Source organism: Pelophylax lessonae (genome assembly GCF_965119305.1).
Source record: "Pelophylax lessonae genome assembly, chromosome: 4".
NCBI classification, from domain to species: domain Eukaryota; kingdom Metazoa; phylum Chordata; class Amphibia; order Anura; family Ranidae; genus Pelophylax; species Pelophylax lessonae.
The window spans coordinates 225,285,758-225,309,643 of NC_138771.1; positions in this window are offsets into that span (position 1 = coordinate 225,285,758).

Sequence of the window (23,886 nt, forward strand, 5' to 3'; positions counted from 1 at the left end):
TGCATCGGCAACTGTCCCTTCTTGTCCGGCCTTCGCTCTGTGTGGGGAGGTTCTGAGGGTGCTGCCTGGGGAAGCGAGCATAGAAGCCAGACTTCTGTGTTTACAAGTGACAGAAGAGCGGTAACAGTGAATATGGCCAAACCGGGGCCTATATAAAAGGTAGGGGCCTGGAGCTGCAGCTCCAATAGCCCCTACGTTAATCTGGCCCTGAGGAGGAGGACGAGGTAGCCAACACTGCTTCTTTTCACAAATTTTAAATGAGGGTACACCCCAAAAGAGTGAGAAAGAGCAAAAATGGAACAATGGGTGGGTAAGGTCGGTATCCATTGCTATTCTGCACAAGGTACGGAAAAGTCCCGTGGGATCCATGCCTGGTTCATTTTAATGAACGTGAGCTTGTCCACATTGTCTCTGGACAGGCTGCTGCGCTTGTCTGTTATAACGTCCCCAGCCGTGCTAAATACCCGCTCAGATAATACACTGGCTGCAGGGCACGCCAGCACCTCCAAGGCGTAAAGGGCAAGCTCAGGCCATGTGCCCAATTTGGAGACCCAGAAGTTGAAGGGGGCAGACCCGTTATTCACTACATGTAGGCGTGTGCACACATACTGCTCCACCATGTTGGTAAAATGCTGCCTCCTGCTAAGACCTTCCATCTGAGCTGCTGGTGCTGCTGTTTGTTGTGGCGTGCTGACAAAGCTTTTCCACATTTCGGCCATGCTAACCCTGCCTTCTGAGGTGCTGGCGGTGCCCTGGTTGCGTTGGCGACCTCCTCCTCCTCCTCCTCTGCCTTGTGCTTCCACTGTGGCCCCGCTGTCAGATGGGAATGCCAGCAGCATCGCGTCTACCAGCGTGCGCTTGTACTCGCGCATCTTGCGATCGCGCTCCAGTGAGTGAATTAAGGACGGTACGTTGTCCTTGTAACGGGGATCCAGCAGCGTGGCCACCCAGTAATCAGCACAAGTTAGAATGTGGGCTACTCGGCGTTCGTTGTGGAGACACTGCAGCATGTAATCGCTCATGTGTGCCAGGCTGCCCAGAGGCAACGAAAGGCTGTCCTCTGTGGGAGGTGTATCGTCCGTGTCCTCTGTATCCCCCCAGCAACGCACCAGTGATGGCCATGAGCTGGCCTGGGTGCCACCCTGCTGTGAACATGGTTCCATCTCCTCCTCCAGCTCCTCCTCCTCCTCATCCTCCTCATCCTCCAGAACTGTGCCCCTGCTGGACAATTGTGTCCCTGGCGTTTGTGTGTGCAGGAACCCACCCTCAGAGCCCCTTGCGAATGACTGCCCTGAAAGCCTTGGAAATGTTACCTCTTCATCCTCCTCCTCCTCCTCCTCCTCATCCTGTGCCACATCCATCATCGCCTGAATTGTTTTTTCAAGGAGGCATAGAAGTGGGATAGTTAAGCTGAGAACGGCGTCATCGCCACTGGCCATGTTGGTGGAGTACTCAAAACAGCGCAACAAGGCACACAGGTCTCGCATGGAGGCCCAGTTATTGGTGGTGAAGTGGTGCTGTTCCGCAGAGCGACTCAAGCGTGCGTGCTGCAGCTGAAACTCCACTATGGCCTGCTGCTGCTCGCACAGTCTTTGCAGCATGTGAAAGGTGGAGTTCCACCTTGTGGGCACGTCACATATGAGGCGGTGAGCGGGAAGGCCGAAGTTACGCTGCAGCGCTGACAGGCGAGCAGCAGCAGGGTGAGAACGCTGAAAGTGCGCACAGACGGCCCGCACTTTCTGCAGCAGCTCTGACATATCGGGGTAGTTTTTAAGGAACCTCTGCACCACCAAATTCAGCACATGCGCCAGGCAAGGGATGTGCGTCAAACCGGCTAGGCCCAGAGCTGCTATGAGATTTCGCCCGTTATCGCACACCACCAGGCCGGGCTTGAGGCTCGCTGGCAGCAACCACTCATTTGTCTGCTGTTCCATGCTCCTCCACAACTCCTGCGCGGTGTGTGGTTTGTCCCCCAAACAGGCAAGTTGTAAAACTGCCTGCTGTCGTTTACCCCTGGCCGTGCTGAAGTTGGTGGTGAAGGTGTTACGCTGTCCGGATGAGGAGGCAGTAGAGGATGAGGAAGCGGAGTAGGAGGAGTTAGGAACAGGAGGCAAACTGAAGCGCCCTGCAATCCTCGGTGGTGGAAGGACATGCGCCAAATTGCTATCCGCCTCAGGCCCATCCGCCACTGCATTTACCCAGTGTGCCGTTAGGGAGATATAACGCCCCTGACCGTGCTTACTGGTCCACGTATCGGTAGTTAGGTGGACCTTGGCACAGATGGCGTTGCGCAGTGCACACCTGATTTTTTCCCCCACTTGGTTGTGCAGGGAAGGGATGGCTTGCCTGGAAAAGTAGTGGCGGCTGGGCACGACGTACTGTGGGACAGCCACCGACATAAGGTTTTTAAAACTGTGCGTCTCCACCAGACGGAATGACAGCATTTCAAAGGCCAATAATTTTGAAATGCTGGCATTCAGGGCCAGGGATCGCGGGTGGGTAGGGGGGTACTTCCTCTTCCTCTCAAGTGTTTGGGAGATGGAAAGCTGAACGCTTCCACGGGACATTGTGGAGATGGTTGTTGGTGACCCAGGTGGTGGTGTTGCTGACAGATCGTCTGTTTGCGGGGTGGCAGGTGCCGGTATCACTACAGATGTGGCTGGAGCGGCCGAGACTGCAGCAGAAGAGGAAGCAGGATGAGCCAGAGACGTTTCTTGGTTTTGAAGGTGTGTACTCCACTGCAGCTCATGCTTTGCACTTAGATGCCTGATCATGCAGGTTGTGCTCAGGTTGAGAAGGTTTATGCCTCGCTTCAGGCTCTGATTGCACAGGGTGCAAACCACTCGTGTCCTGTCATCAGCACATTTTCTAAAGAACTTCCACGCTAGAGAACTCCTTTGAGCTGACTTTGGTGCGCTCGTTCCCTTGCTGTGTTGGGCAGTAGCAGGCGTAGTGTCTAGGGCACAGCCGCTCCGCTTCTGCACCCTGCTCCCTCTTCTGCTGTGCTGGTGGCTTTGTGCGACCACCGCCTCTTCCTCCAAACTACTCAGGTCACCTGCATGACGTTCATTCCATGTGGGGTCGAGGACCTCATCGTCCTCCACATCATCTTCCACCCAGTCTTCACCCCTGCCCTCCTTGTCGGTCTCCACAATGCTGAACGGCGCAGCAGTTGGCACCTGCGTTTCGTCATCATCGGAGATGTGCTGCGATGGTCCTTGCATGTACTCATCTTGAGAAATAAGTGGTTGGGCATCGCTGCACTCAATCTCTTCCACTTCTGGGGCAGGGCTAGGTGGATGGCCCTGGGAAACCCTGCTGACAGAGTCCTCAAAAAGAAGAAGAGACTGCTGTATGGCTTGGGGCTCAGACTGCTTGCCTGATTTGCAAGGGGGTGAGGTGAAAGACGGTTGGACATCGGCTGCAGGTGCCAACTCTGACCTTTCTGCAGTAGACTGGGTGGGAGACAATGTGAAGGAACTGGAGGCACTGTCAGCAGCAAACCAATCTACTATCGCCTCCACTTGTTCTGGCCTCATCACTTCTAGAGGCGTATGATGCCCTACCAAATACTGATGCAGGTTCTGTCGCCTACTCACACTTGAGGAAGGTGTTTGACTTGTGCGTGTAGCTGGCACAGATCGACCACGTCCTCTCCTTGCAACAGGAGCTCTATCAGCAGCACCACGACCCAGGCCACGGCCCTTATTTGACGGTCTCCTCATATTTCTGTAATTTAAGATCTTGCCCTAGAAAGGTGTTTATTGAATAGTGGAACAAAACAACAACAGTATCGCACGGGTGTATCTCACAGTCAAATATGCAAACTATGCTGCAATTTAATGTTTTTTACACCAAAAGGGTGTATATTGAATAGCGGAATAGGATAAAAAACTGTGTATCTCACACGTACAAACACAGACTAGGCCCGATTAATTTTTTTTCTACCCTAAAGGGAGGATGAGGAAGAGGAGTAGGAGGAGTTGGGAACAGGAGGCAAACTGAAGCGCCCTGCAATCCTTGGCGGGGGAAGGAGATGCGCCAAACTAATTTAAAAGGTGTATCTCACACGTACCGATACAGACTATGCCGTAATTTAATTTTTTACACTCCAAAAGGATGTCTATTGAATAGCGGAATAGGAAAAATTTTATAACACAGTGTATCTCACACGTACAAACACAGACTAGGCCCCGCCGATTACAATTTTTTGTACCCTAAAGGCAGGATGAGGAAGAGGAGTAGGAGGAGCAGGCAGGAGGCAGACTGAAGCACCCTCAAAACCTCGGAAGTATGAGATGCGCCCCAAAAATTGGAAAGGTATATCTCACACGTACCGACACAGACTATCCCGCAATTTAATTGATCCCCAAAGGTTTTTATTGAATAGCGGAATAGGAAATATGATCAAAAAAAGTGTATGTATCTCACACGTACACAACCACACTAGGCCCCAATTACTATTGTTTGTACCCCTAAAAGGATGGATGAGGAGTAGGAGTATGGAACAGGCAGCACCCTCAAATCTTCAGAAGTATGAGATTGTGTTCACTGTACCCCACAAAGATTGTGTTCACTGCACCCCAAAAGGATTTTGTTCACTGCACCCCAAAAAGATTGTGTCCACTGCACCCCACAAAGATTGTGTTCACTGCACCCCAAAAGGATTTCGTTCACTGCACCCCAAAAAGATTGTGTTCACTGCACGCCACAAAGATTGTGTTCACTGCACCCCAAAAGGATTTTGTTCACTGCACCCCAAAAAGATGGTGTTCACTGCACCCCACAAAGATTGTGTTCACTGCACCCCAAAAGGATTTTGTTCACTGCACCCCACAAAGATTGTGTTCACTGCACCCCAAAAGGATTTTGTTCACTGCACCCCAAAAAGATTGTGTTCACTGCACCCCACAAAGATTGTGTTCACTGCACCCAAAAAAGATTGTGTTCACTGCACCCCACAAAGATTGTGTTCACTGCACCCCAAAAGGATTTTGTTCACTGCACCCCAAAAAGATTGTGTTCACTGCACCCCACAAAGATTGTGTTCACTGTACCCCACAAAGATTGTGTTCACTGCACCCAAAAAAGATTGTGTTCACTGCACCCCACAAAGATTGTGTTCACTGCACCCCACAAAGATTGTGTTCACTGTACCCCAAAAGGATTTTGTTCACTGCACCCCAAAAAGATTGTGTTCACTGCACCCCACAAAGATTGTGTTCACTGTACCCCACAAAGATTGTGTTCACTGCACCCAAAAAGGATTGTGTTCACTGCACCCCACAAAGATTGTGTTCACTGCACCCCACAAAGATTGTGTTCACTGCACCCCAAAATGATTTTGTTCACTGCACCCCACAAAGATTGTGTTCACTGCACCCCCCAAAGATTGTGTTCACTGCACCCCAAAAGGATTTTGTTCACTGCACCCCAAAAAGATTGTGTTCACTGCACCCCACAAAGATTGTGTTCACTGTACCCCACAAAGATTGTGTTCACTGCACCCAAAAAAGATTGTGTTCACTGCACCCCACAAAGATTGTGTTCACTGCACCCCACAAAGATTGTGTTCACTGCACCCCAAAAGGATTTTGTTCACTGCACCCCACAAAGATTGTGTTCACTGCACCCCAAAAGGATTTTGTTCACTGCACCCCAAAAAGATTGTGTTCACTGCACCCCACAAAGATTGTGTTCACTGCACCCCAAAAGGATTTTGTTCACTGCACCCCACAAAGATTGTGTTCACTGCACCCCACAAAGATTGTGTTCACTGCACCCCAAAAGGATTTTGTTCACTGCACCCCACAAAGATTGTGTTCACTGCACCCCACAAAGATTGTGTTCACTGCACCCCAAAAGGATTTTGTTCACTGCACCCCAAAAAGATTGTGTTCACTGCACCCCGCAAAGATTATGTTCACTGCACCCCAAAAGGATTTCGTTCACTGCACCCCAAAAAGATTGTGTTCACTGCACCAAGATTGTGTTCACTGCACCCCAAAAAGATTGTGTTCACTGCACCCCAAAAAAGATTGTGTTCACTGCAGCCCACACACAGCAAAATGGATGTGGATCACTGACACCTGCCTATCTCCTATCCCACACCACACAGCAATATCGATTGTAGTTTGTAGAACACACTTTCCCTAAAAATCAGCAAACTCTATCCCTAACAGGATTGATAAGAGATCGTAGATCGGGACTGAGTGCAGAGTGCAGACCCCACCCCACACAGCAATATCGATTGTAGTTTGTAGAACACACTTTCCCTAAAATTCAGCAGACTCTATCCCTAACAGGATTGATAAGAGATCGTAGATCGGGACTGAGTGCAGAGTGCAGACCCCACCCCACACAGCAATATCGATTGTAGTTTGTAGAACACACTTTCCCTAAAATTCAGCAGACTCTATCCCTAACAGGATTGATAAGAGATCGTAGATCAGGACTAAGTGCAGACCCCACCCCACACAGCAATATCGATTGTAGTTTGTAGAACACAATTTCCCTAAAAATCAGCAGCAGCCTCTCCCTAAAATGCCTACAACTCGCCCTGCCTAAAACACTCCGACCTGTCCCTCAATTCTATCCGGACACAAATGGTTTTTTCCTGCCTGTCTGTCCCTAATCAGCAGCCAGCACGTTGATGTGTGCTCTCTCCCTGATCTAAGCAGCAGAATGACGCCGCTGCGGCGCTGCCTCGAACTTATAAAGACTTGGTCACATGCTTCAGACGGCCAATCACAGCTACTGATACATTTGCAGACATGGCTGGGATGGCTTAGGCACACCAGTTAAACGCTTGTTGATTGGCTGTTGAAAGCCCGCCATGAAAAGCGCGCCAAAGCATGCAAAACCCGGAAATAAAACGACCGAACACGGATTTTTACCCGAATATACAGTAAAGTGTCCGTGTTCGGGTAACAAAAATCCAATTATTCGGTACGAACACGAATAATACAGTCCGTGTTCGCTCAACACTATATATATGTATATATATGTGCGTGTGTGTCTATAGATATATAGATATATAGATCTATATATCTATATATATATATATATATATATATATATATATATATATATATATATATATATATATATATATATAGATATATATATATATAGATATATATATATATATATATATATATATATATATATATATATATATATAGATATATCTATCTCAGGACAAGGATAACATAGCTAAGGACACCTGAAAGGCTGTATGTTTCAGTGCAGGAAGGCTTTATACAGCCAGTTTGCAGCATAGGACAAACCAATAACATCTGCTTGTCCACGTTTCTAACTAAACTCAGGTCACTACCTGAATAGCAATGGGTCCCTTATAATTGGTTTCTGAAAACAAACAACACTGGTACCTTTTTAGTGTTCCTTCAGCAGTCAACATTTTCACACAGCAATATGCTCCCACAGCTGAGTGAGTGAGAGAGCCCTGAGCATTAGCCAGCTTGTATAAATGGACTGTTCACAACTGAAGGCCCGTACACACGAGTGGAAATTCGGCCGGGAATTTTCGTCCAACGACCGATCTGCCGATTTTCGGCTTGTTAGTATGGTGCTCTCGACAACCGACTCCAGAATTTTTTCGGCCGAAAAGTCGGTGTGCAGGCTATAACATTTTTATCCACCGTCAAAACACGTCTGATTTTCATGCAGTCAGTACAGATTTCGACAGGGAAAAATCTTATGAGCAAGACTGGGCATGCTCAGAGATGAAAGAACACAAAGAAAGCAATCCAACACATGACATCACTTCTGAAGTATAATTCTGTCGGACAACAAAATTCGTGTGCAGTCTAGAGCACATTCCAACCAACAGACACCACTCTGGACAAAAGACGAACGACCGGTCGGCAGAAATTAGTTGCGTGTGTACGAGGCTTAAGACTTAGAAATGAAATCTGGCTTCCATAAGATATGTACTTAGGAATATAGCTCAACAAAGCTTCAGGAGCTAGGACAGGAATTATGATTCTGAGAAAACAGAAAGTCTATTATGTGTAGCCTCAATATATACACTATATAACCAAAAATTTTAGGACGCCTGCCTTTACAGGCATATAAATGTTAATGGCATCCTTGTCTTAGTCCATAGGGTTTAATATTCAGTTAGCCCATAGGGATGATCGAACTTTTGAAAAGTTCGGTTCGGCCAGAACATCCGAACTACCCGAAAGTTCGGCCCGGATTTCAGAACCCCATTGAAATCAATGGACCCGAACTTCGGTAATCAAATAACACCATTTTAAAGCCCTAAAACCCAATAAATGCCCCTAAAAAGTGCCTAGGGTTCTGGGTCATGCCCCAGGGACTATTAATCACACAAAAAAAGTTCTTAAAAATTGTAATTTTTGATAAAAAAGCCAATTATTGAAAAAATTAACTACTCGTTCACATGGGGGGGGGGTGGGATCTGGGGTCCCCTTGTTAAAGGAGACTTCCAGATTCTCATAAGCACTCCTCCATGTTGAGGGCATGTGGCCTAGTATGGTTCAGGAGGGGGAGCGCTCGATCGTCCCTCCCCTTTCCTGGCCTGCCAGGCTGCATGTTCGAATAAGGGTCTGTGTGTTCAGTGTGTAGAACACAGCACAGAGAAGCTTAAGTGGATTGCACCTGTTTTTTCTGTCTGCTTAAGAAGACTGAAGAGTGCTCACTGATGCATTGTAGATGCCACATGGCCTCTGAAGAGTAGTCCCTTTTTGCAATTAGGACTGTTTCTGATTAGAGATGTCTCGAACTATTCGCCGGCGAACAGTTCCCAGTGAACATCGCTTGTTCCCGTTCTCCTCGGCGGGCGAACATATGCGATGTTCGGTCCGCCCCCTATACATCATCATTGAGCAAACTTTGACCCTGTACCTCACTGTCAGCAGACACATTCCAGCCAATCAGCATACCCTCCCTCCCAGACCCTTCCACCTCCTATAAAAAAGCAAGGACAGCATCCAGCTTAGATTCATTCTGAAGCTGCAGAGTTAGTTAGAGCAGGGAGAGTGCTGCTGCTGCTGCTGCTGAATTAATAGGGAAATCATTAGCTAGGCCAGTGTTCTGTGTCCACTCCTGCTGTAAGCATCCTGACAGCACCATAAAAAGCCCTTTTTAGGGCTGGTATATCAGTCTGCTTTTATTTATTTTTTTCTATATATATATATATATACAGACTGTACTGTGTGCAAACCACTCATATCAGGTGGCAAAGTACCTTGCAGATAAAAAAGTAATTTAATTTTTACCCTTATATATATAATTGCATTTCCCTGCCAGTGTGTGTCAGGCCCACTGACTGAACTGTTCCCACTGCCAGTGCCCACCACTAATATAGGGTGGCACAGCACCTTGCAGATAAAAAAATCATTTAATTTTTCCTCTGTAATATAATTGCTGTTGCCTGCCAGTGAGTGTCAGGTCCACAGACTGTATTGTGCCCACTGCCCACCACTCATTTAGGGTGGCACAGCACCTTGCAGATAAAAAAAGACATTTAATTTTTTCTCTGTAATATAATTGCAGTTGCTGCCAGTGAGTGTCAGGCCCACAGACCGTACTGTGCCCACTGCCCACCACTCATATAGGGTGGCACAGCACCTTGCAGATAAAAAATGTATTTAATTTTTCCTCTGTAATATAATTGCAGTTGCCTGCCAGTGAGTGTCAGGTCCACAGACTGTACTGTGTCCACTGCCCACCACCCATAGAGGGTGGCACAAAATCTTGCAGATAAAACATTAATTTAATTTTTCCTCTGTAATATAATTGCAGTTGCCTGCCAGTGAATGTCAGGTCCACAGACTGTACTGTGCCCACTGCCCACCACTCATATAGGGTTGCACAGAACCTTGCAGATAAAACATTCATTTAATTTTTCCTCTGTAATATAATTGCAGTTGCCTGCCAGTGAGTGTCAGGTCCACAGACCGTACTGTGCCCACTGCCCACCACTCATATAGGGTGGCACAACACCTTGCAGATAAAAAAGTAATTTAATTTTTCCTCTGTAATATAATTGCAGTTGCCTGCCAGTGAGTGTCAGGCCCACAGACTGTACTGTGCCCACTGCAAATGGACTGTTTGCGGTTGTTTGCGGTGCGTTAAACGGGGAGTTTGGTCCATCAGAGTTTGGTCTGTCACTGTGAAGCGGGCTTAACCCTTACACTACCTGATCAATACAACATCCTACCTGATTGTATTCACACACTGGATGATTTAAAGCACGTTATTCCAAACAATTTAGGAATGTTATGTGATTTATGCCCTTTATGGATTAAAACCCGACTCTGCGTCAACTACGTAATTTTCCATGGGAGTTTTGCCATGGATCCCCCTCCGGCATGCCACAGTCCAGGTGTTAGTCCCCTTGAAACAACTTTTCCATCACTATTGTGGCCAGAAAGAGTCCCTGTGGGTTTTAAAATTCGCCTGCCTATTGAAGTCTAAGGCGGTTCGCCCAGGTTCGCCCGTTCGCGAACATTTGCAGAAGTTCGCGTTCGCCGTTCGCGAACATAAAATGTTATGTTCGTGACATCTCTATTTCTGATACAGAAGATACAGAAGATGAGGATAAAATGAGTAAATAATTAGACTGAGAACAGAAGACAGGGTTGTCACTAGGGATGAGTTTTGAGTTCGAGCTGAAGCTAAGTTAGGCTCGAACATCGGTCGTTCGATCGTTCTTCGAATGACGAATAATGCACTGTGCGCTCGGGGCGTGTGCAGTACATTATGTGATTGGCCAAAGCATGCACCCTGACCTCCATGCTTTGGCCAATGAAATCATGTGTGCCATGATTGGACAAAAGGCAGGCTGCCTTTAGCCAATCATGGCTCAGGGGCTAAGTACACACCCCACACTATATAAAGGCTGCTCGCACAGCTGCAGCGTGTAGTGTGATTGTGTGGGCGAGACAGGAAGAGAAACATGTTTGAGGCAGGGAGAGAATAGTTATTTTGCAGTTTGTTAGACAGTGTAGTGAGACATTGCTAGCAGTGTGAGTATAGGGAGGGAGAGGATAGTATTTTTCAGGCAAGGAGAGCACAGTCATTTGCAGTTTTTTATAGACAGTGCAGTGTAGTCTAATTAGAGACATTGCTAGCAGTTAAGCAGGGAGAGAGATTTGTGCTTTTTACAAGTTAAGAGATCAAATAGTGAAGTATATTCAGTAGGGCAGTATATACCATAGACCATATACCATACATTGATCTCTATCTATATATAGGGCAATAGATTAGATATCAGGCCATTGAGTATCTATCAGTCACTTACGTATACCCTATATTGTATCAGTCACTTACGTATACCCTATATTGATCTGATCCATATCTATATATAGGGCTATTGATTAGATCATATCAGGTCATTAAGTATCTATCGGTCACTTGTGTATACCCTATATTGATCTGATCGCTATCTATATATAGGGCAATAGATGAGATATCAGGCCATTGGGTATCTATCGGTCACTTGCGTATAACCTATATTGATCTGATCTCTATCTATATATAGCGCTATTGATTAGATCATATCAGGTCATTGAGTATCTATCGGTCACTTATGTATACCCTATATTGATCTGATCTCTCTCTATATATAGGGCTATTGATTAGATCGTATCAGGTCATTGAGTATCTATCAGTCACTTGCGTATACCCTATATTGATCTCTATCCACATCATGTCCTAAAGGCCGACAAGGAGAGGCAGACGCTCACAGGTCACGAAAAGAAGGCAAGCAGCCTCTGTGTCCACAGTGAAAAGTGGTGGTCACAGTTGACATGGTGCATTCTGTCCAGGCGGGGTACGCCCGGCCCCATATTTCCAGTGCTGCCCGTGTTATTTAGCAATAACATATGGAAGAGTTGGCGGAGTGGATAAATAAGCTGTCCTCATCCTCCTCTTCCTCTGACACCCACGCTCACAGTAGTTTGCCTTCCACCGCAGCTGCCAAAGTGGCCCATTCCACAGGCTCCTTCTCCACAGCTACTCCTTCTGTCGCCCCACCATCATGCACGGAGGAGTCACCTGAACTATTCGATCATAGTGTCAGTGACATGCTGCTGGAGGATGTGCAGCAATTTGAAAGCTGTGATGTTGGTTCCCAGGTTGATGAAGGGAATAACGTGAGCCTGGAGAGAGGGGGTGACAATGACGGACAAGAAACTAGTTGTCATGTTCCCACAGCTGCAGCATACTGCCAAGTTTGCTCCAGTGATGAGGAGGGAGGGGATGATGAGGTCACTGAGTGTACTTGGGTGCCTGACAGGATAGAGGAGGAGGAGGGGAGGAGGAGGCACAACTCCAACGAGGCAGGGTGTGCTCCAGGGGCCACCATAGGAGTATTGCATCACACCATAGAGCTCCACAGGTGCAGGGTGCTGCAAACTTCCAAAAGTTAATTAGTGTGGGCTTTTTTTCAGCACATGTGCAGTAGACCACAGCGTTGCTGTTTGCAACATCTGTCTGAAGTGGATCAAGCATGGCCAGAACACCAGCTGCTTGGGCACCACATGCTAGACAAGGCATATGACGACCTGCCATGCAGTCCATTGGTAGCAGCACCTGAAAGAGCCACAAGATCAAAACAAACATACTGCACCTTGCTCCTCATCTGGGATCTCTAACCCTATAACTCATGTCTTCTCAATCTCAAATACCTGCTTTGAGAGGGATGATGGTATAGCAACGAGTGCCACAGAGACTTGCACACAATCTGCTATCAGTACACCACCGCTTCATTTGAACAGCAGGCAAATTTCACTACCCCAGTTGCTGAACCATAGAAAGAAATACTGTCCCAGCCATCCAGCTCAGCGTCTTAATGCTAGCTTGGCCAAAGTGCTAGCATTATAATTGCTGTTTTTCCATCTGTCTTTTCATCTGGTAGAATCTGCTCCCTTTCGCGAGTTTGTGGAAAGTGCTGTACCACAGTGGCAGGTACCAAAAATACATTTCTTTTTGTGTAAGGCCATTCCAGCTCTCTACCATCATGTGGAAGGTAGTGTTTTGGCCTCGTTGGACAGAGCAGGAAGGAGCACATTACTGCGGACTCTTGGTCCAGCAGGCATGGACAGGGATGTTACATTTCTTCCACGGCGCAACTCTGCTGGCAGCTGGGAAGGATGCAGGACAGGGTTCAGTGTTGCAGCTTGTTTTGCCACTACGCCTCCAAAAAGCTGGTGCTGGTTCTGCAACATCTGGCTACTCCACCACATCCTCCTCCTCCTCTTCTTCTTCCTCCATGTCCTCTTCTGCTCAATTGTCCTCTGAAGCAGCAGTGCTCCCTAAGCGTTCAAGGGCCTACGCAAGCAGTCAGGCTAAAAGATGCCACACCGTGCTTCAGTTAATCTTTCTAGGGGATAGGAGTCACACTGGGGCAGAGATTCTGTCAGCTCTGCAGGGGCAGGCTCAGAGATGGTTGACACCACGACAGCTTGAGTCAGGAATGGTTGTATGTGACAATGGCACCAACCTTCTCTCCGCCCTCCGTCAGGGACACTTGACGCATGTTCCATGCATGGCACATGTCCTGAATCTAGTTGTGCAGCATTTCTTGACCAGATACCCGGGCTTCCAAGATCTCCTGAGGCAGGCCAGAAAAGTCTGTGGCCAGTTCCGGCGTTCATGCAATGCCAGTGCTCGCTTATCTGACATTCAATGGGAATTCAACCTGCCCACCAACTGCCTCATTTTTGACATGCCCACCAGGTGGAACTCAATATTGGCAATGCTGCAGCGGCTGCACATGCAGCAGAGGGCCATCAATCAGTACCTGTGTGAGTATGGCACAAGGACAGGGTCAGGGGAGCTTGGCTTTTTTTTTTGTCACGTCAGTGACTTTTGATAAAGGATGCATGCATCGTCCTGTCACCATTTGAGGAGGCCACAAGGATGGTGAGCCTGGACGATGCATGCATCAGTGACACTATTCCTCTAATCTACTTGCTGGAGCACACGCTTCATGGAATCATGGACAGGGCACTTGAGGCAGAACAGCGGGATGAAGATGAGGACTTCCTTTCCTCGCAAAGCCCCCTTAGATATCATCCCTGCAGGGACACAAAACACACAGGAGGAAGAGGAGGATTGCAGCAGCATGGATGTAGAGGATAGCATACAGCAGTCTTCAAGAGATGGTTTTGATTCCCCGGAACCCCAGGAGTTGCACGTGGTTGGGGAGAGGTTGCTCCTGCTGACAATGTTATCCTTAGGGACCCAGAGGACTCAGAAGCTCATGTCTCCTGCAACTTACATTGCATGGGCTCCCTGATTCTGCAAAACCTGCAAAAGGACCCAAGGTTTTGTGCTATCAAGGAGAGGGATAATTACTGGTTGGCCACCCTTGATCCATGCTACAAGGGTAAAGTTGCAGAACTCATCCTGCCTTCGCAGAGGGAGCAGAGGATGAAACATCTTGAGGAGGCCTTGAAAAAAAATTTGTGTACCACCTACCAGACACTGGTAGATTAACATTCTCTGGTTGTGTTTCTGAGGCACGTTCAGCCAAAGGAGGAGCGGTGGAGAAGGCGGCCTGCTGACCGATGCCTTTAAACAGTTCTTTAGTCCTCAGCAGCACCCAGGGCTGTTAGGTTTAGGCAATCATCAGCAGCGTCTCCATCATATGGTGCATGATTATCTAGGGGCAAGAGCAGACTTGGAGACCTTTCCAGCTGGGCATCCACTGGCTTAATGGGTCTTGAGGATGGACCACTGGCCAGAACTTGCTCACTATGAGATGGAGCTACCGGCCTGTCCTGCTTCCAGCGTGCTTCCTGAATGGACGTTCAGTGCTGATAGAGGTTTTGTGATGGACAAAAGAGTGCATCTGTCCACAGACTCTGTTTACCAGCTGACTTTTATCAAAATGAATCTGTCCTGGATCAACAACAGCTATCAAGCCCCTGATTCTGATGTAACTGATTGAATTTGCTAGAGGTCTGCCATCCCTTGAAGACTGCGTATGCTGCCTATCCTGTTCCTCAACCTTGATTCTGCTAGCTTCCAACAATATTTTTGGTTTAGGTCACTGCCAACTCCCAATGCCTAATTTTTGTGCACTTGTATGACAGGTGCATACAATTTAAATTGCATATGTCATTTTTAACAGCAGGCCCTGTCCCTGTGCCCTGTGCCCAGCAAGAGTAACTGTGAGGGGTTATGGTGCTCAGGTACCACCAACACCAAAGGCCCAATTTTTGGCACCTGTATGACAAGTACACGCAATTTCAAATTTGTATGGAATTCTTACCAGCAGGTCCCATTCCTACACTCAGCAAGAGTAACTTTGAGGGGCTGGTTATGGTGTTCAGGCACCAGCAACACCAAAGGCCCAATTTTTGGCACCTGTATGACAAGTACATGCGATTTCAAATTTGTATGGAATTCTTATCAGCAGGTCCCATTCATGCACCCAGCAAGAGTAACTGTGAGGGGTTGGTTATGGTGTTCAGGCACCAGCAACACCAAAGGCTCAAGGCACCTGTATGACAAGTACATGCAATTTCAAATTTGTATGGAATTCTTACCAGCAGGGCCCATTCCTGCACCCAGCAAGAGTAACTGCGAGGGGTTCAGGCACCACCAACACCCAAGGCCCAATTTTTCTGCATCTCTATGACAACTGACAAGTACATGCAATTTCAAATTTAAATGGAATTCTTACCAGCAGGTCCCGTTCCTGCGCCCAGCAAGAGCAACTGCGAGGGGTTACGGTTTTCAGGTAGGCCCATATTTTCTGCACCTGTATGACAAGTACATGCCATTTGAAATTTGTATGTATATTTGTATATGACATTTTTGCCTTTAGAAATATCAGTATTGCTGCAGCAGGCTACATACATAGTAGAGATGCACTACTTTACAGGCACATTTAGGGGTCCCCCCAGGCACGATATTTGAAGGGATTATTCATTTTTATAGTTTCACTTTAAGCCTCATTAAAATCAGTAAATCACTGCTCCTTTAAAAACAATCACTTTTAAAAACTTTTTTTGCATTGCTACATGTTCCCCAGGTCAGTACCCGGACGGCCATACACTTTTTTTGGGGGCAATAACTTGCATTTAAGCCTTCAAAATGAGGCCGTTGGATTTTTGACTTTCAAGTCCCATAGACTTCAATGGAGTTTGTTTGTTCAGACAAACTTTTCCTCTGTTCGCAGTGTTCTGGTGTGAACCGAACCAGGGGGGTGTTCGGCTCATCCCTAGTTGTCACCAATGTAACATATTGCGAAATATATGGGGATTCTAGCCAGCTCATCAGATTGCTTTAAAAAAGGCCTGGATTATTTCCTAAATGTACATAAAATTACTGGATACTAACATTCAAAAGTAAAGTTAATCCAGGAAACATCAGATTACCTCTCAGGGGATCAGGAAGGAATTTTTTCCCTTGCTGGAGCAAATTGGTTCATGCTTCGCTGCGGTTTTTTTGCCTTTCGCTGGATCAACTGTGAGTATAGGAATGCATATATGAGATTGTATGATATATTTTTTTATTTTTATTGGTTGAACTGGATGGACTTGTGTCTTTTTTCAACCAGACTAACTATATAACTATGTAGGGGGTGTTACCAAGAATTGTTATTATGGTTCTCTATAGTATTTTTTATTAATGACTGTATAAATAAATAGCATTTTTCCTTCATTTTTGCTGGTAGCACAAATTATGAAAGTTTTAAAGCACAATAAAAGAGTTACATATTGCACAATGATATTGACAAACTATCATCATATTGTTTAAACAGAAGATTAAGACCCCGTTCACACTGGGGCGACGCTACTTCCCGGGGCGACCTGTGAAGTCGCGGTGCGCTGCTCGCACCGCGACCTCGGAGCGGCCGGCACGGACTTCATATCATTGAAGTCTATGCAGGTCGCTACGGGTCGCCCCAAAAAAGCTCCGGACCCTTTTTCTAAGTCGGAGCGACTTGTGTCGCTCCTATTAGAACGGGTCCACAGCTTCTCTATGGAAGGCGACCTACGGCAACCTGTCAGGCGACCAGGTCGCCTGACAGGTCGCCCCAGTGTGAACGGGCTCTGAATGTAAATTGTTTCTAAGACCAAAACCTTTATCTTTTTTAGTTTTGGATAGATTAGGTAATAGTTAAAAACACCTTTAATTTATTTTATTCATTTGCTGCTGTCTGTGTCTCTTTGGGTTGGTTTCATTTAATTTCATGGAGATACAATAAGTGATCTAAAGAAAAATCCCGTCACTGGAACAGGTATTCCCATTGAAAGGTTTCGCCTCAGCATGTTCTGATGACACCTGTAACTTAGGGATTTCCCAGAGGAAAAAAATATATATTTGATTCTGCACAGTGGGAACACGGACAGCAATAAAAACCTAACAGGGGTTCTAATTATTCCTCAAGGCATCCAAAACCACAAAAATGTTTGGCTTTAGATACACTTCATTGCTGGTAAATGTACATTTATGCACCAAGGTCAGTATATGAAGTTTATGTGCCAAGGTCAGTATATGCAGTTGTGGAAAACAATTATCCAAATAGCACTACTCAGTGGTAAGAAAAAAAATGTGGATACAAACATCAGATGTAAGTAGAGGACATCCCCTACATCCCCTGTAAAAATGCATCTTAAATATAGAGCGCAGTTGTGGGTACCTTGCTGTTAGAAGGACATAGAAGATTTGGCGAAAGTACAAAGGAAGACATACCTCTAGGCAAAACAAAAAAAATGTTTTTTTTTTTTTTTTAAATAGCCGTAAAAGCAAAGTTTTTCTCACCAAAGTTTGCCATCAACATCCCTTGCCAGGGCTGTTTCTAGGTATGAGGGACTGGTAACCCAGAGCTGCAAATGTGCCTACGCCATCAGGTTCCCAACAGTCCTCTCACACTGATGTCACAGCTCAGATTACTCTTATGGATCTTGAAAGAACCCAGCGACTAGACAACTGATAAAAAGTGTTTTCTTGGGCACTCAAGGAAGAACCATGCCTTCACCACACAGAATAGGAGAGAACATTTGGAACCAGAGCATCATATGACCACTGACGATTTAGAAGGGCATTTCGGGGTTTTTTTCAAGACAGTGATTAGCTGCTGGGTAAAGGGGCACACTCTAAAGATATACCTATGTTTTTACTAAAAATATTATGTTGTTAAAAAATATACTGCTATGTTAGGGTATGGGAATATATACACAATATCATAGGAATGAAGCTTTTAACCTCTCACAGCAACCGTGAAGAAATACCGGTAATTTCTTTTATTTTTATGTACTAAGAAACTGAGAAATATTTCATATCACTTAAGTTTACTTTTTCCTCCCCCATTACCTCCTCGGTTAAGCCTGAAGCACTCATCATAAGCTTTGGTTCTTTTAATGTTTTACTATGATAGGGTTTAAGACTGGAAAATTGTTTTTCAAACAAGGAGACTATAATCTCCAATTAGTATTAGTGGATGAAGGGTGAACACTTCAGGAAATCAAAATATTTTTCATCCAGACAAAATCTGAATTAGTGTAAAACCATATAAATGAAACACTGCTTGAGATACAAACATGCAGGAAAGGAAAAGCATTTATTTGAGGAGAATGTCTTAAAGTGATGATGCTTAGATTTTAAAGTGTTACTAAACCCACAACAGTAAAATAAGTCTGTATATGGAGTAAAGCATGCTTGTTATACTCACTGTGGAACCTAAGGGGTTAGATCTCCGCATTGTGTCAAAAGGCTGTTTGATCCTGTCTTCTCTTATCCTCTCTTTCTTCCAGTGTCCCCTGATAGTTCAGAGCATTGGGGGCACTCTGCACATGCTCAGTTTGGTGTGTATAGAGAGTTGTTTTTTTTTTTTCTTGGAAGGGTGCATGTGATCAGCACAGGGCCAATCAGCACTGTCCAGACAGAGGGTCAGGGGTCCTGCAGACTCATAGGACAATCAAAGCAGATTAAAAACTCCTCCTACGAGCTTTAATCAGACACTAATAGAAGTCACAAGACTGTTATATACTGCTGAAGAGAAAATAATTTTTGCAGTTTCTACTGTATTTACTAAAATAATTTAATTTCCATGTTCTGTGTACTGTTGGAGACCAGATATAGTGAAAGCAGGGTCCTGGGTTTAGAAACACTTTAATGTGATCCATCATATGATTTTCTGCTTACAGTCATTGATATTTTATTTTATTTATAATATCCATTTTTTTTGCAGGTTTGCCATATATACTCTTCCTAACAACAATCCATAATTTAACTATCCTCTGTTATTCATGTAAAACATTTATGTTGATTCATAACATTGAATAAATATTCATTTAAAAAAAGTTTCCATTGGGGCAGTTCAGATTTAGGTTATTTTAAGTGGCCAAGAACAAATGTTAATTGAATCTTGGTTATTGATTAGCTATGTAGAAAACAGAAGTCAAACAATGGCTGTGATCAGTGAGTAATGTAAATAAGCAGACTTCATTTCAATCCAGAATGAAGAAAATCAATTTACAATTTCACTGCTCTCAACTATTTGCAGACTAAATTGTATAGTATCCCCTTATCATTTAGATATACAGTATATGAAAAAAGGCAGGCCAGTCCCTTGCAGTTGCATGCTGCTTTTATTTTTGTTGTCCAATCACAGGCTAAGTGGGTTCAGGACAGTGGCGGCTGGTGCTCCGTGGGCTGGGGGGGCGGCAAACGGACCGCACCATAACCCCCCCCCCCCCGGACCACACCAGGCAGCACACGCCACCCTACCCCCCCCCCCCCCAGGACCACAGCAGGACAGGCGACGGGACACAGGGGACAGGACAGGACCCCCCCTCGCTCACCCACCCTGCCTGGATATCTGCAGCAGCAGGCGGCGGCTTCGACTTCTTCCTCCTATCTCCTCCCTCCTCCTCCATGCCCAATGGCATGGCTTCTCCTTTCGGCCAATCGGGAAACGGGTCTCAAGACCCACTTCCTGATTGGCCAGGAGGAGGATCCGTGTAACAATAGCAAATTTTTGATACGCTATCGTCACACAACCCGGTTGGCTCAGGGCGCAATGATCTGCACCCCGAGCACACCCTTTTTTTTAGATTATTAGAGCCTCTGGCTCTAATCACATGGCTAAAAAAAAAAAAAGGCCCATTGAACTCCATGCTCCTGGGGCCCCGCATGTAGATTAGGGGGTCGGACACATGGATGGGGGGTGGCGCCCCTGCACCCCCAATGTACCAGCCACCACTGGTTCAGGATGACCTGCACTCAGGGGAAGTGGTTTGAATAATGCTGACTATCGAACTTAGGGAAAAAAAGCTCTGGGCTGGAGGTGAATATTGTAGCAAAAGCTGGTATTGGCAATTTTTATTTTATTTCAATATCTTAAAACATAATAATGTTCATGCATTCAACCATTTATTTCATGTTTTTACTCCGTTTTTTTTAAAATATGACCTGAATATGTCTCACTTTCACGCTGTTCTGTTATGTTGCAGCTATGCTGCTGCTATTTGTATATTGAACTGGATTTTGTTGTGTTTTTTTTTTAAAGCTTCTTTTTTTCTTTTGCAACTGCTTTTATACTTATGACCCTTTGGATCACTTGTAACTTCTGTTTTTTTACCTACCAATAAAAATAATTTTTACACAAAAAAACACAAAATATTAATATTTAATGAAAAGGTCTTATGTAGACTAAAATGGCTGAAGCAAAAATGGGATTTAAAAAGGTAAAAAGAATTAAAAGAGAATTAAAAAAACCAAAAAAAAAAAACCAAACTTGGCATTTTTTTTATGATACGCAGTGCTTTAAAAAAAATAAATGTAGAGGCGTGGTTACCATGCAGCGCAATTTAGTCCTGCTGCTCTTCTCTCCTACCAGGACCCACAGCCTCACAGCGAGCTCCATCGCTACCCAAAAGCCGCCACAACTCTCCCAGAGCACCCCCTCACTGCCCAGGGATGGCCTGCAAGCGGAAAGAGCTGGCCCAGCCGAAAAAATTGCCATATTTCTTCCCGCCGGTGGACCGCGGCCTAGCGCAAGATGGCGCCTGGGCCTCCTCACCTTCCTCCTCCCGTAGCTCCCCCACCTCCACGCACAGCCCGGGCTCACAGGGTGGATCCCTGCCTCACTCTCCAGATGCCTCCATGCCACTCACACGCAGCCCGGCTAAGTCCAAGCTTCGCATGGATCCTGATCATCAGAAGAGCAAGGTGAGCTCCCCCCATGACTCTCTGGAAGACACTAGAGAACTTAGTGACACCATAAATGCCTTCCCCACTACAAACCAGCCCATATCAGACACCACTTTTAAGGACATGCTTGTCTCTCTCAGGTCCTCATTGCATGCTGAAATGATGGCGTGTATGTGATCATTTAAAACTGAAGTGACAGAGCTGGGGGGGTAGAATTGATCATGTTGAGTAGAAGATGGGGGAGTTCGCCTCCTCTCACAATACCCTGATAGATGTGTACAATGAACTTACGGATGAAGTTGCATGGCTCCGCTCTAAAGTCGCAGATCTTGAGGATAGATCCCTCAGGAACAACCTCAAGCTGAGGGGGGTGCCTGAATCTGTACCATCGGCACAGCTGCAGCAGTATGCCAATGATCTCATGCAGGCATACTCCCCACACTTTCAGACTCGGATCTACTCATTGACAGAATACATAATTTGCCGAAACCTCCTCATCTTCCAGAAAATGTCCCCAAGGATGTACTAATGAGGGTTCACTTCTTCCATATTAAAGAGCACTTTACATCGGCCTTTAGAAGGAATCCTTACCCATCTGAATGGTACTCCCACCTTCAGGTCTTCCCTGACTTCTCACAATACACCATGATGAAGAGCAAAGCTCTGCTGCCTATCACTAAGGCTCTCCGCAATCATGATGTCACGTACAAATGGGGGGACCCCACAAAGCTCACTGTTACAAGAGATGGGCGATCACTGGTGGTCACCACCCTTGATGAGGGCCTGGCCCTGCTCAGGGACTGGGACATAATCCCTGCATCCTCCTCTGCCGACCCCACCGCGGCTCCTGTTCAACACCCACTTCCTGATTGGCAAGTGGTGTCGCATAAGAAAAAGTCCAAGAAGAACTCTTGAGCTCCTGTTTTTACATCCTCTACATCTTCTCAACTGGGTCCTGGCTCAGTGATGAGTGACCATCCCATGGAATTCCCCCTCCCCTTTCATGTGAAGATTATCTGCCGCTAGATTCCTGTTGGAATCACCTTTTTTTAGAGTACTGTGTTATCCAATATTTCTCCTTGTTTTTGCCTTCCTTTTTTTTCTTCTTCCCTTGTCTGGTCCTCAGTTGCTGGAAGCCTCATCCGTCAAGCTGATCACTTTCACCACGTGCTGCTGTTCCACGCCCTTGCAAGATCTACTTATATGTCCTTCTTTGTCGTTGCCTGGTACCACCCTGGTTTTGGTAAGACTTATATGTCAACTACACTTACTCCTCCACCATGACACTTAATATAACATCTTTTAATGTTCATGGCCTTAACCACCCTGTCAAAAGGGCCTCTCTCTGGAAAGAAGCTCTTAAATTCTGCAGTGACATCCTCTTTCTCCAGGAGACACACTTTCTTGCCACTAACCCCACTGCGTTTAAACACCAATGCTTTGCCCACATTTTCACGGCCTCTGCATCAACAAAGCAAAAAGGAGTGGCAATCAGAGGCACTGTTGCCTTCTCTCTCTCCAGGACCTGCACCCTGATGCGGATGGGAGGTTTCTGATTCTCATCAGGGAATTCAACAACAAACTATATACCATAGTCTCCCTATATGCCCTGAACACGGGTCAGCTTAAATTTCTACGTAGACTATTTTGGAAAATTAACTCTGTATGCAAAGGGTCCTTGATAGTCTGTGGAGACTATAACATGACGGTTGACACTCATTGGGACTCCTCCTCCAAGGCCTCTTGACCCCCACCTAAACGATATGATTTATTACAGTCTGAGAATATTTTTGATGTCTGGAGGTGCCAACACCTGAACGAGAGGGACTATACCTTCCATTCCTCCAGACATAATATGTACTGATTGACTGTAATGATTGATATGATTCTCGTGGATAGGCTTTTACTCCAGGCTGTGTCCTCCTCCGCCATCCATGACATCACATGGTCAGACCATGCTCCTGTCTCTATTGGGGTGGTGGAGGGGAACACCCCTGGACCGGCATACCTCTGGTGGTCCAACTCACAGGTTCTGCAGATGCCTACCCTCATACCCTTCATCACTAAGCAACTGCAAGAGTTTTTGAAATGAATGCTCCTTCGGTTACCAATCCATTTTCGTTGTGGTGTGCACATAAGGCCTTTATTAGAGGTGTTATCTTACAATTGTGTGCCAGGGAAAAGAGGCAGAGGACACAGGAATTAGATAGACTTCTCAATTAAATTACGAAGTTGGAGACCCAAAACAAGCAATCCCCTGACCCAGCCCTGTCTATTAATCTTCCGCAGTTGCGGTGCAACCTGCGCCTTTTCCTGCTCGGCCAATGCAATAAACATATCACTGTATTAAAGCTTTCTCATTACTCTATGGGCAACAGAGCTGGCAAACTTCTAGCCTATAGGCTGAAGGAACAATGTTGCAAAACTAAAATCCCCTATCTCATCCACCCGTACACTAACAGTAAACTCAGCAACCCAAGGGATATTGCTGACTCCTTTGCGGATTATTATAGCTCCCTCTATAATTAGAAAAGTGACTCTTCTACCCCTCAACCTACAGAAGAACTCATCCATAATTTTCTTCAGGCCCTAAAGCTCCCGCAATTATCCCCAGATCAATTAGTCAGTCTCAACGCTCCTATAACACCTGCACAAATATCCAATGCAATTGCCTCTCTTCCTGTTGGGAAATCTCCTGGCCCAGATGGCCTCACAAATGAT